At 39.6% G+C, this 12,999-nt stretch overlaps 1 protein-coding gene across 5 annotated transcripts in view; it reads right to left on the reverse strand.

Annotated features, from left to right (window-relative positions):
• The window catches only part of KANSL1 (KAT8 regulatory NSL complex subunit 1), a 179,811-nt gene that overhangs the window by 136,317 nt on the left and 30,495 nt on the right, over window positions 1-12,999 (reverse strand). The window lies entirely within an intron of this gene.

Below are 12,999 nucleotides of genomic sequence, written 5' to 3' on the forward strand. Positions count from 1 at the left end.
TCTTCACAACTTCTTGAAAGAATAGTTATTAATAGCTGCCTCTGCCCTTCTCACTCTTCTGTAATCTGCCTTCTACTCCTACAGCTCTGGCAAAGGTCACAAGCAATCTCATTATCAAATCCCATGCCTAAGTCTCAGTCCCCATTCTATCTGACTTAATTGAAGCATTAGGTCTGATCACCCCACTCTTCTGGAAATTCTTCTTTCCCAATGTCCTTGACAGCAAGGTCCCTTCTGCCCTCTTCTCTCTCAACTCACTTCCTTGGCAACAATCTTGATAGCAACGTGTTAAGCCCTCTGGTCGCTCAGAAAAACACGTTCAGCTGCACTAATCAACATCCTCACCTCTATGTACCTCAAGCCCCCTGAAGCTCAAAACTGAATTTCTTTTTACTTCTCACCCAGTTTTATCATCTCAGGAAATTGCTTTCACCGAGTAACCCTAGCTAAAAACCTCAACAGTGTGCCTCTTCTTCATCCCTTTTGATTTATCTGCTCTGAGAGTAAAAGGAAATCTATGTAAAGAGCTAAGCCAGCAGGTACTAAAGTGTGGCCTACAAACTTCTTGAGAGCTCAAAGACCATTTCAGAGGTCCACAAGATCAAACTTTTCATAATAATATTAAACATTATTTGCCTTTTTCCACAGTGTTGACATTTGCGATAAGGATGCAAAGACAAGTCTGAGCAAAATTGCTGGTACCTCAGCTAAAATCAGAGCAGAGGTTACCTAACTGTACTAACAGCCTCTGGTCACTGCATTCTTTACTCATTTAGTTAAAAAATTAAAGTTTTTTTAAAAGGTTATTATAATGACCTTTGCTATCCTTGATGAAATACAGAAACTATGAACTTTATTAAATCTCCACTTAAGTCTTCAGTGCATGTGCATACGTTTATCTAAATATTCTGTGCAATGAAAGGGAAAGTACACGTAAAGCACTTCTACTCCTTTCAGAAAACTGAGTTACAAGTTGAACTAGAAGCTTCTGCCATGTAACACTATTTTTACTTGGCAGAACAACTGACAAACTATGACTATACAGACTTGAATATTGAGCAGACATTTTCTCGCAAATGAACAAAGTGAACAAGTCACTTCAAGAAAACCCAATATGAGGTTTGTTGCCAATGACAAAATCCGAGTTTTTACACAAAAGTAAGTATTTTGAAAATGTGTATCCACCACCATGAACTTGGAACATTTCCCCAATACTTAGTCATTTCTGATTAAACAGACTACTGCTGATATTACTGAACGAGAACTGGATACCACATAATGAAATGTGTCAACCTTTGGAAGATCTGCATAACTGTTAACGACCAAATGACCAATGCTCCTTAGAAACTCGTGCATGGGTAAAAGTAAGTGCAAGACAGACCAAATGGATTAATCTGACAGAGTATGAAAAGCTCACTGATATGGCTTTAGATTTCACAGTGCAGCTAACCTTTATGAAACTACTACTTGTCAAGTTCAGGCAGTGTCGAAGGATATGCACACTTTAAAAGGCTTTACTAAATACTTGTTTCTTTTCCAAACTACACATTTGTATGAGGTCAGATTTTCTGTACATACTTCCAAAACAACATTATCACAACAGAATGAATGCAGAAGGAGCTATGAGAACCCAGCTGTTTTCTATTAAGCCAGACATTAGAAAAATTTGCAAAAATGTAAAGTAATGCCATTACCATTTTTGTTGTTCTGATAAAAAGTTATTATCTATAACATGTAATAGGTTGATTATTTTTAAATGAATTACTAAATTTTTTTCTTTAATGTGTGGCTGCACTGCCCAGCTTGTAGGATCATAGTTCCCCTACCAGGGATTGAACCCGTGCCCCAGGCAGTGAAAGCAGAGTCCTAATCACTGGATTGCCACGAAGTCCCAGTAAATAATTATTCTTTAAATTTCTCGAAGTTTCTAATCAACTACTGATAATAACCCACCAAAGTTCTTTGTGGTTTTCGACATTTTTAAAAAGTGACAAGGGGCCTTGAGACCAAAAAGTTTGTGCGTCACTGAACTAAAAGCAACCTCCTCTTCCCTCAAAAAAATGAGGGCAACTTCCAGACAAACATTTTATCTTTAGATAAAAATCAACACAGCATGGTAAGCCGTGCAGTACTACACTAAGACTCTTTACAGTATGACAATTAAAATCATTAATATCAAATTATTTAAGTAAATGACTGAGAAAAGTGTTAGTTGTTCAGTCGTATCCAACTCTTTGATATTCATGGACTGTAGCCCACCAGGCTCCTCTGTCCATGGGATTCTCCAGGCAAGAATAGTGGAGTGGACTGCCATTCCCTTCTCTAGGGGATCTTCCCAACCCAGGGATGGAACCTCAGTCTCCTGTACTGCGGGCAGATTCTTCACCGTCTGAGCTACCAATACACTTACAGGTCAAACATGTATACCACTCTATGTAATTGCCAAAATTTTCTCACTCTAAGCTTATAATGCCTTTAACAAACATCCTATATTCATTAAACTAGACCTTCTGAAGATTAGTTTTACCCTTATGGACTTGCTGGCATACAGTATTCTGTGTAACTAACTGTTCTATGTCCACTTTTCCTATTTTTGATTTTAAATTTAAAAGTAATTCCTAATGTAATTTAAAAAATATCTGCATTATTACACTGGTTCAATTGGCAAATGAACCAATGTAATAAGCTCTTTATTCAAAATACCTTGAGTCAATTTACTAATGGGAAAAGCATTTTCTACCATAAACAAAAACCACTATCTGATCTTCCAATCAACTCAATATCCTCTTTCAAACTGATAACAATATACAGTTGGTACTAACCATGCAAATGGCAACCCACTCCAATATTCTTGCCTGGAGAATCCCATGGACACAGGAGCCGACAGGCTACAGTCCACAGGGGTGCAAAGAGTTGGACATGACTGAAGCGACTTAGCACTAGCCATGCAAGGAGGCACATTATCACTGTCAAATGATTAATACAAGTGAGAGGAGTAGAAGGAGCCTACTGCCCAAAAGCACTACAGTCTGTCTCAGCAATGGCAGGAAGCAGCCTCCCTCTGGGACCCAAGTAAGGACACAGATGTTACACAGCTTCCACAAAATGTATGGAAAACCCATGCTCACCCAGCACACATAAAAAGTGGGTTGTAATTAACATCACACCACAGAAGGTACTTAAGCAATCAACATTCCAAAGTTATTTCAGAATTATTTAGTTCTTTAAAATCTGCAACTAAAGAAAAATCTGCTGACTCAAATCCCACCTCTTTCAATATTTCTCTGACCCTCTGAAAGCACATCTGAGAACTTGACATTAATCATATACGCCTCAAAGGCAAATGTATTTTGCTCACATTCCCTCCTTGGTCTCAAAATCCCCATGGAGTGCAATGAAAAGAGTGGTTACTAAACAATTTGTCTCAATAAACAGGGAAGGGGAAAAGTGATGTCTTCAGAAGAAATTCCATTCCTAACTCCAAAATCTTTATCTTTCTATATTAAAACTGCTAAAAAAGTATACTGGACTCTACACCCACCTCCCTTCATTGACTTTAAATGCTGTGAGAGATGGAATATGACTCCCCAACCCCCGAATTCACAGGTAAGAGGAGCAGGTCCAGGTTCACATCTGGCTCCACCCATATTTAAATCATGGAACTATTTTGCTCCCTCAGCTTCATCTGCAAATAACAGAGCTGACCTCAGAAGGCTGCAGAAATGATTACATAAAATACTTTCAATTACTTAACTTAGTGCCTGGCACAAGAGCCCATTATTTGCACTATTATTATAACCTATGAAGAAAAAGCAAATATTACTAAAACGAAAAACTGTTAAGTAGAAAAAAAGGTGTTAAAATATATACTATGACGTCATTTCAGTTTTAAAAAGGAGGTGACAAGATTCGTTTTTTATTTTCTGGCTTATATAATGTCTCCACCATAAACACAAATTGCTTGTATAATACAAGGGAAGAAGGCAAAAATAATGTAAATTCTTAAAGAGTCAAAAAAATGTGAATAAGGCAAAATATCACAAAAATGTTCTTAAATTTAACATAATGAACAAAACGCTGACTGAAACAATTCCCATTCCACTTAAATCCCAAAAACGTTGTAGTGACTCAACAAATTTAGAGCAGAGAGAAACTGTCAAAGTTAAGAAGTGTTACAAAAACAGTACAACAGCTTTTGATAAATCACCCTTCTCCAAAGAATACAAAGCATTAAAAGCTGTAAGTAACTTATTAATCCTCATTACAAGCTAAGTGGTAGGTTTCTGGCTGCGATTTTAACTTCCAATTCATTGGTGGGGACAGATAGTAAAGTTACATTGTACATTCAGAATAAAGAAACCTAAAATATTACAAGTTTTAGTTCATCCAATAAACCACAATCTGACCAAAACAAACAAAAAAAAAAAAGATGGACCTAATGCACCTGCAGCCAACAACATAAATTATGATTCAGCAGTAAGCTTAAGAGACAAAAGAAGGGCTATCTTATCAAGGTCCTTTAAAAGGCTATGAAAATTTGAGCTAGTTAATTAACAGTGTCCATCCCAGTCCCAAGGAAGCATTTTGGGGACTGGAAGATGTCAAATGGGTTCAGCAGGCAAACACAGGAAAAACTTCCCTGATGAGATTCACAGTGCACTTCATTATACAGAATACTGCTCAAATATTCGCACCTTTAACAAATAAACATGTTTTTTTCATTATATTAATATCATGCAGGACACCGTTCTGAGGGATATAACTTAGAATAAAGTACAAATACATGACCTCTAAGGCCCCTTCCTGTATATATGATTTTCTTATTATAAACGGCAATATAGATTCAAGAACAAACTTCCACCTAACACAAGTAACACTTTGGAAGCCAAAGTATACCCCTAGGACAGAGTTTCTCAACCTCAGCACTACCGACTTGTGCCGAGTAAATTTTTGCTGTGGGGAATGGGGTCTCTCCTGTACCTTTGCAGGTGCCTTTGCAGCATCCCTGGCCTAGATGCCCGCTGCACCCTCCTAGAAATTATGACAACCAAAAATGCCTTCAGACATGCCAAATGTCCCCAAGGGGGCAAAATCTCACCCCCAAATTGAGAGCCACTCTCTAGAGATAGATTCTGTATCTACAGATGTATACACATACATATATATTTCTAAACATAGATTTACAAAAATCATATATATCTGGCTGCTTCAAATAGTGCAAGTCACAAACTAACTCCACACCTACAAACGAAAGCCACACCTTACTCCCTTGTAAATTCCCAATTCAGGACTCCAGTTACACAAGAATAAATTGGCAGCATCCACCTTGCAAAAATGTTGATTAGCTGCCAAGGCCCAAAAGGGAAGGGTCTGGACATTTGGGTGGCCAACAACCGCACGTGCACTGGAAACAGAAGCAAAAATCAGATGGGGAAGAAAAATCTGCCCATAAAGTGGCTTCTACTAACCTCGTTCCACCATTACCTCATTACTCTGTACAAAGGGAAAAAAGACACAGGAAGGATGGTTAGGGAAGGGTGTGTGAAGTTACCAAAATTTAAGCTGAAGCTTGAAACTTAGCTAAAATTTCATTATGTAAAAGGCTGAGGCAAAAGAAGGTAATGGGGCATTCCAGTGAGAGGAAAAGGTAAGGGAAAAGCGGACATCCTGGAGGTTAGAAGAAACGATCAACTTGTTTGAATTATAAAGCATATTTTAACAAGAGGAAACACTATAGAAAAAGGTGAAAACGCAGTCTGAAGCCAGATCATTAATGGACAACCTTCAAAAGCCAGTTTTTACCCAGACTTAAAGGCAGCAGAAAATCATTAAAGGATTTTCATATATGGAGTGACACTTGAGAACTGTGCTTCAGAGACCAGTTGTATAGGATGTATTAAAAGAAAGTAAAAAGTCAAAGGCCAGTGAAGAAGCTATTGCAATAATCTAGACAGGATACAACAAGAACTTACAACTAAGGCGGTCACCACAGCAGAATTGTCAAAGTCTCCTCCAGGCTTCAGAAGCGCCTGAAGTCTGCAAAAGAGCCAAGTAAGTGACACAAACAGGAAAGCTCTTAAGAAATGAGAAGGCTGTCATTTCCTTCATAATTTCAGCTTCTTTAAGATAAAATCCTCCCATTTATTTCTCACAAAGCTGTTCAGGTTGGGAGGCAGGGAGAACCCATTTAGGTTTAGCCTCTCCATTCCTAACAGTGCCAATCCAAACCCAGCCCGGGTGCATCAGCTCACACCTAAATGATCTTAACAGCTTCCTGACTGAAGTCTCAGTCCTCTAATCCAGCAGTCCCCAACCTATTGGTCAACAGGAACTGATTTTGTGGAAGACAATTTTTCCACGGACCAGGCGTGAGGGGAGGGGATGGTTTCGCTATGATTCAAGCACATTACACTTACTGTGCACTTCATTTGTGATCTAAGGCTGCCACTTATCTGGCAAGAGCACAGCCTGGAGGTAGGGGCTCCCTCGTCTAATCCATTCCATACCTTTTTATCATTTCACTTCTCTACTCGAGAATAGCTCCTAGTACACTTCTCAGGAGTCCAAATTCTCCAAGGTGAAACTTAACATCGAAACAAGTGCATCAATTGGCATGGACCTAGAAACTGCCCCCAGATTCAACTCATCATTTTTGCCCATGCTGTTGCCTCTAACTGAAGGCCCTTCTACCCTTTAAGCCCAAAACTTAACACTTCAATACACAACATCTCCACAACAACTTTTCCAGACTATTCAGACTCACATAACTTTCTTCCTGCTTAATTGTACAATGCACTTAAAGGCACCACTCAATTAAAATTATCTGAATGTTCCCCTAGTTGTCAATTTGTTAACTCTATTTCAAGACCGGGAAAGTCCCTTAAAATCTTTCTCTTCATGCTCACTAACTTTACTGAGATAGAGTACCTGACACATAGTAAGCACTGCAAGCAGTTACTGACAGGCTTACAGTAGTCAAAAAGACCCAGAGGTAGGCTTTTCAAGCATAAGATTGTGCTAAGCAGAGAAAGATAAGGAAATACCAATCAAGAAACTGACACAACTGAAATAATAGGGAAGGATTTGGGAGATGACCCACAGAACAACTTGAATGAAGCAGGTGGTTGGTACATGCACAGCTTCTTGAGAAAGAGGGAAAGAGAAGCTTTGTGATCAAGTACCAAAAGTTACATTACGGAACACACTGGAAAGCTTTTCTTTTACAAATGTAGATTTGTTACAGAATACAAGAGGAAGTGGGAGGCAATTTTTTTTTTTCTTTTCATAAAACAAAGAAATAAGGTGGACCTCACCACCCCAGTTCCTAACACTTTCCTATGCCAACAGGGCAGGGCTTCTTAAGTTTTATTATTACTAAGGGAATCACAGTTCTGGCTGGAGAATATAGATTGTTATTATGACTGCTGTTCACTAACATTAATTGACCCTTTACAGTGTCAGTCACTGTGCTAAGTGTTTTACATATACATCCTCATTAAATTATCACAGTAACAGTATAAGATGAGTATGTGCTCAGAAGTAGCATGCCCAAGACCACAGCACTACTAAACTACAGAAGCAGGATTCCAATCCAAATCTCCAAGTGAAAAGTGAAAGTCGCTCAGTCGCGTCTGACTCTTTACGACCCCATGACTATACATACATGGAATTCTCTAGACCAAAATACTGGAGAGGGTAGCCGTTCCCTTCTCCAGGGGATCGTCCCAACACAGGGATCGAACCCAGGTCTCAAGCACTGCAGGTGGATTCTTTACCAGCTCAGTTACTAGGGAAGCCCAAGAATACCTGAGTGGGTAGCCTATTCCTTCTCCAGCAGATCTTCATGACTCAGGAATCGAACATCTCCTGCATTGCAGACAGATTCTTTACTGTCTGAGCTACCAAGGAAGACCCATGCTTATTTTTTTAGTTTATTTTTTATTGTGGTTATTACAATGTTGCATTGGTTTAGTTGCTAAATCATGTTCAACTCTCACAATCCCATGAACTGTAACCTGCCAGGCTCCTCTGTCCATGGGATTCTCCAGGCAAGAATACTGGAGTGGACTGCAATGCCCTCCTCCAGGGGATCTTCCCAACCCAGGAATTGAACTTGGGTCTCCTGCACTGCAGGCAGACTCTTTATGACTGAGCCACCAGGGAAGCCCAGTGCATTATTACTAAACATAAGGCTAAGTGTAAACTGGAAGGGACTTAACTGCTAGACACAAGGATTTTAAATTTTAGTCTTTAGAGGAAAGTCAATGAGAAATCCAAAAAACATTATATTAAAATGCCTACAGCATTCAAAGCTCCACACCAAGTGTCTACGAGGATGACATGAACCATTAAAGACACTCACTGTGATCAGGGACTCCTAAGGGGACCCTCACAGTTATGAGAGCCGGACTGTAAAGAAGGCAGAGCGCCAAAGAATTGATGCCTTCGAAATGTGGTGCTGAAAACTCCTGAAGAGTCCCTTGGACTATAAGAAGATCAAACCAGTCAACCTTAAGGGAAACCAACCCTGAATACTCACTGGAAGGACTGATGCTGAAGCTGAAGCTCCAGTATTATGGTCACCTGAAGTGAACAGCCAACTCATTGGAAAAGTCCCTGATGCTGGGAAAGATTGAGGGCAGAGGATGAGATGGCCAGACAGCATCACTGCGCAATGGACATGAACAAGCAGCAAATTTCAGGAGATGGTGAGGGACAGGAAGGCCTGGCATGCTGTAGTCCACGGGGTCGCAAAGAGTCAGACATGGCTGGACGACTGAACAACACCATCACACAGGCTGAGAGTGGGTGCTGGGGTCACAGAATGCTTCCCAGGTGGAAAAACATCTTAACTTGAAACCTAAAGGATAGGAAGGGTCCTGCATCAGGCTTCCCTGGTGGCTCAGACAGTAAAGAATCTACCTGCAATGCCAGAGACCTGGGTTCAATCCCTGGGTCAGAAAAATCCTCTGGAGAAGGGAATGGCTACCCACTCCAGTATTCTTGCCTGGAGAATTCCATGGACAGAGGAGTCTGGAGGGCTATAGTCCATGAGTTGCAAAGAGTTGGACACCACTGAGTGGCTAACACTTCCACTTTTACCATCACCCAGACAGCTACTTCCAACACCTCTGCCCCCAAATACCAATTCCAAAACCAATTCTGGCCCTTCAACATTCCCTCTGTGAATGAATCCTGATCCCAATCTCTGGTTTACAATGTACTATAGATATCTAACTTAAACATACACTAATATCAGACAGGAGTAACAGACTACAGTATAGTCTAATGCTGGAGACACTAAGAACCATAGCAGTGTCATCAATGCCAAAAACAAGACAGAAACTAGGTGTGAAGGTAAACCTAGATGACAAAGCACTGTATTTTGCCTAAAGGGATCAGGGGAGGCTTCCAGAAAGAGACGACATTCTGACTAAACACCAAGGTTAAACAGGGAGGGTTCGACAGAATGATAGCCAGTCACTCCATCCTTAATACCACTGCCTTAGTTCAGAATCTCTTAGGCCTTACACTAACCCAGAACAGCAATAATCTCCCAACTGTTCTTTCTTCCTGTCTCAGCAAGTCTTCAACCTAGTGTCCACTACCAAACTGACTACTAGAAGAGGAGAAAAGAGTGGGAAAAAGAGAGGGAAGATAAATTCAACCATGCTGTGCTCCTGCTTAAAATCCTTCCGTGACACGAGGCTAAGGATGAACCCAAACTCCCACACAGCATTTATCTGTCCCCTTTTACACTCAGTCTCCTCTTCCACCTGTCCCCAGCCTGACCACCACCATCTTATTTATACTTCCAGGTTCTTCCATGCCCTTGCACCTTTGCTTCTTAAATTTTAGCTCAAGATCACATGCTCTTTAAAGTATTTCCCACTCATTCCAGGTAGAGATAAGGGTCTCATTCCTCTCTAGGATCTAATAAGCATTCGCATGACATCCTGGTCACAATGGAAAATAAACACCCAATTTTGTTGCCCCCACTGACTGTGTATTTCTTAAAAGGAAACTTATGGCTTGTTTCCTTTTCCTTGAATCCGCCTGCAATGCAGCAGACACAGATTTGATTCCTGAGTTGGGAAGATGCGCTGGAGAAGGGATAGGCTACCCACTCCAGTTTTCTTGGGCTTCCCTTGTGGCTCAGCTGGTAAAAACTCCGCCTGCAACGCAGGGACCTGGGTTTGATCCCTGGGTTGGGAAGATCCCCTGGAGAAGAGAAAGGCTACCGACTCCAGTAATTCCATGGACTGCATAGTCCATGGGGTGGCAAAGAGTCAGACATGACTGAGCAATTTTAACTTAATGGCTTGTTTTATTTCTAACTCTTACAGGTAGCACTATGCCTGACAGACAGTGGACCAATATATATGTTAGTTAACCTGTGTATTCTACAGTGAACGCATCAGATGGAGGTCCATTATGAAGTTAATGGGGATGTATCATAAAGCGAAAATCTAATGGGAAGCAGGAACCAACTGAATCTAGAACAGACTTTGTCTACCTCAAGTTCTGGTCATTTACATTGCCAATCACGTGCACTCAGACTGACATACTTTTTAAGTATACTTTGAAACTATTTGGCTACGTAAGCCTTTTGAAGGCATTATCAAAATTTTAAATGCAACTACTCAAACTTTTACCTAATAACTGCACTTCTAGGAACCTATTCAACAGAAATATTCTCACAGATACCTAAGAATATATGCACAATTCTTTTATGGAAGAACTGTAATACAAAAAAAAGAGAGCAAACTGAAAAAGATACGATAGAATATTATGAAGCTATTAAAAAAAAAAAAAACCTGCTTATGTTGATGTGAAAAAAATCTGATATATAACTAAGTAGGAAAAAAAAAAAAGACCAAGCTACAGAACAGGTAAGATCACATTTGTGTTTACTTATCACTGAATTCATTTCCTACCAGTTTGGTTCACAAAAGGCAAAGAAGGAAAAATGGACTTTTATCTCATTTCTAACAACTCTAATAATACAAGTGTTTCTGAACAAAACTAAAATCAAAGATTTCTCAAAGGGTCCAAGCAATTCAAAAGCAAATACGTTCTTCTTAGGGTGTTGGGGTGAGGGGAAGGTCCCTGACCCAACTTCAGAGATCTCAGTGAAATTGACCCTACCCCCTTCAGAATACGGAATTAAAGATTAACTGAAAACACACACACACAAACGCTGAAAAACAGCAATCCAGTATCTTTAGAAATACGGTAAGCTCTTCAAACATCCTCAGTGCTCCATAGTAACATATGAACAGTTTAATGAAATTTTCCTGACAGTTCAACTTATCAGACCAGTATTTCTACAAAGCCTCTATGCTACCAAACAGCAGAAGCTAAACTAATTAGCTTTTCACCTCTATCCCTTCACACCCTCCAGTGGAGGTGCTAATAAGCAGTCACAAAGGCCAAATAGCAAATGAAAGCCTAGATATCAGTTTTTAGCAATTTTTCATTTAATACTCTAACAATAAAATAGTGATTCATCTTTTTTATTCCTCAACACTTGCCCTCCAACTGAATTTAACCAGATCTGACCTTAAACTGCTCCCTTTTTACAAAGAAATTAAAAGGTGAGGGACTCCATTAAGTTTGATGCCACTTAAGCAACTTTTTCCAAACAAGAGCAGAATCTCCTGTACTTAAAATTCAGAGTGAGATCTCATTTGGAATTCCTGGTTCAAGTAACAAGAACCAGAGTTTTTGATAACATTCAGATAAAACTGCGCTGGATTTACCTCTGCCTTATACTTACCTCACTCTTAAAGCTTGGGGAGAAATTGTAATTTTTTAAAAGTCAGAACTAGAAGGGAAAAAAGGGCAAGTTTACAGTCAACAACAAAAAAACACAAAGCAATTCCATGGGGGCTAGGGCCTTCCAATGTTAAAATTGTATAGAGCTAGCCGAAAGTTTAGAAAAGCAAGCCTTACAGAAAGTAACTAACATGTATTAAGCAGCTGTCAGTTCCCAGACACCACTACCCATGGGAGACAAGAATGTAAAAGGTGTCTACCTTGAAGGGCTTCTTGATGTAATGTCTAAAATCTTCATATACAATCTTTGAGTTTCTCTTGCAGACTACTCAAATGTTTCTTATCCATAAACATGAACTGCACTCTCTACTTTGAAGACTGTTTCCTCACGCCCTCCATTTTTGCTTTACCTTTATTTGATGAAAGACAACAAAAGCTTACCACACAAACCGAAAAACACATCTATTTCAGTCTTTTTGGAATCCAGGCTTTTTGATAAATCAAACCTATCGACTCATCTTCTCCTATACACTTTACCCTACATCCTAAAAGACCGGCAACACACCATAAAGTAGGAACAAATGATAACTGAATTAATAACTAACAGTGACCTTTCCATCATATATTCAGATCTTTTCCTATGACCCACAATAATTCTCTCCACAACATGCAAGTGACACCCAAAGACACCACTTTGTCTTCTCGTGGCCTTCAAATGTTGGTGACCTCTACCACAATGGAATATTTGTCTTTTACATTCATATTGTCTTTTTTAACCATTACTGTGATTCACTGAGCTTTGATCTCACATTTCAAGGAATGGCAAGTACTGATAAGTCTCGCTTTGTGTCATGAATTATTACATTCTGGCAGGAATATTTCTGCACAACATTTACTATGCCCAGAGGCTAATATGCAATTTATTATGATGGAAACTACAATTTAAACACACATCTTCAGAAGCAACGTGAAGACTCAAAAACCAGTCTTAATATAGATCTCCAAGAAATAGTTAAAAAGTCTTATTTTAATAGGGAAAGGACATGATCCAAGTACTCTTTGCACACGGTAAGAAGGCCAGGTGTTTGGGCTGTTTTATTTGAGACACCTGCACCTATACCTTTTCATAAAGTGATCAAGTAAAAGACCCCTAATGTAAAGCATGCTTCTGGAGACCCAGAACAGTCTAACCAAAAGGCAAAAACTTACTTAAAATAGAAA

The sequence above is a fragment of the Moschus berezovskii genome, chromosome 20 (assembly GCF_049115385.1).
Source record: "Moschus berezovskii isolate FMDL1 chromosome 20, NW_MosBer_1.0, whole genome shotgun sequence".
Taxonomy (NCBI): Eukaryota; Metazoa; Chordata; class Mammalia; order Artiodactyla; family Moschidae; genus Moschus; species Moschus berezovskii.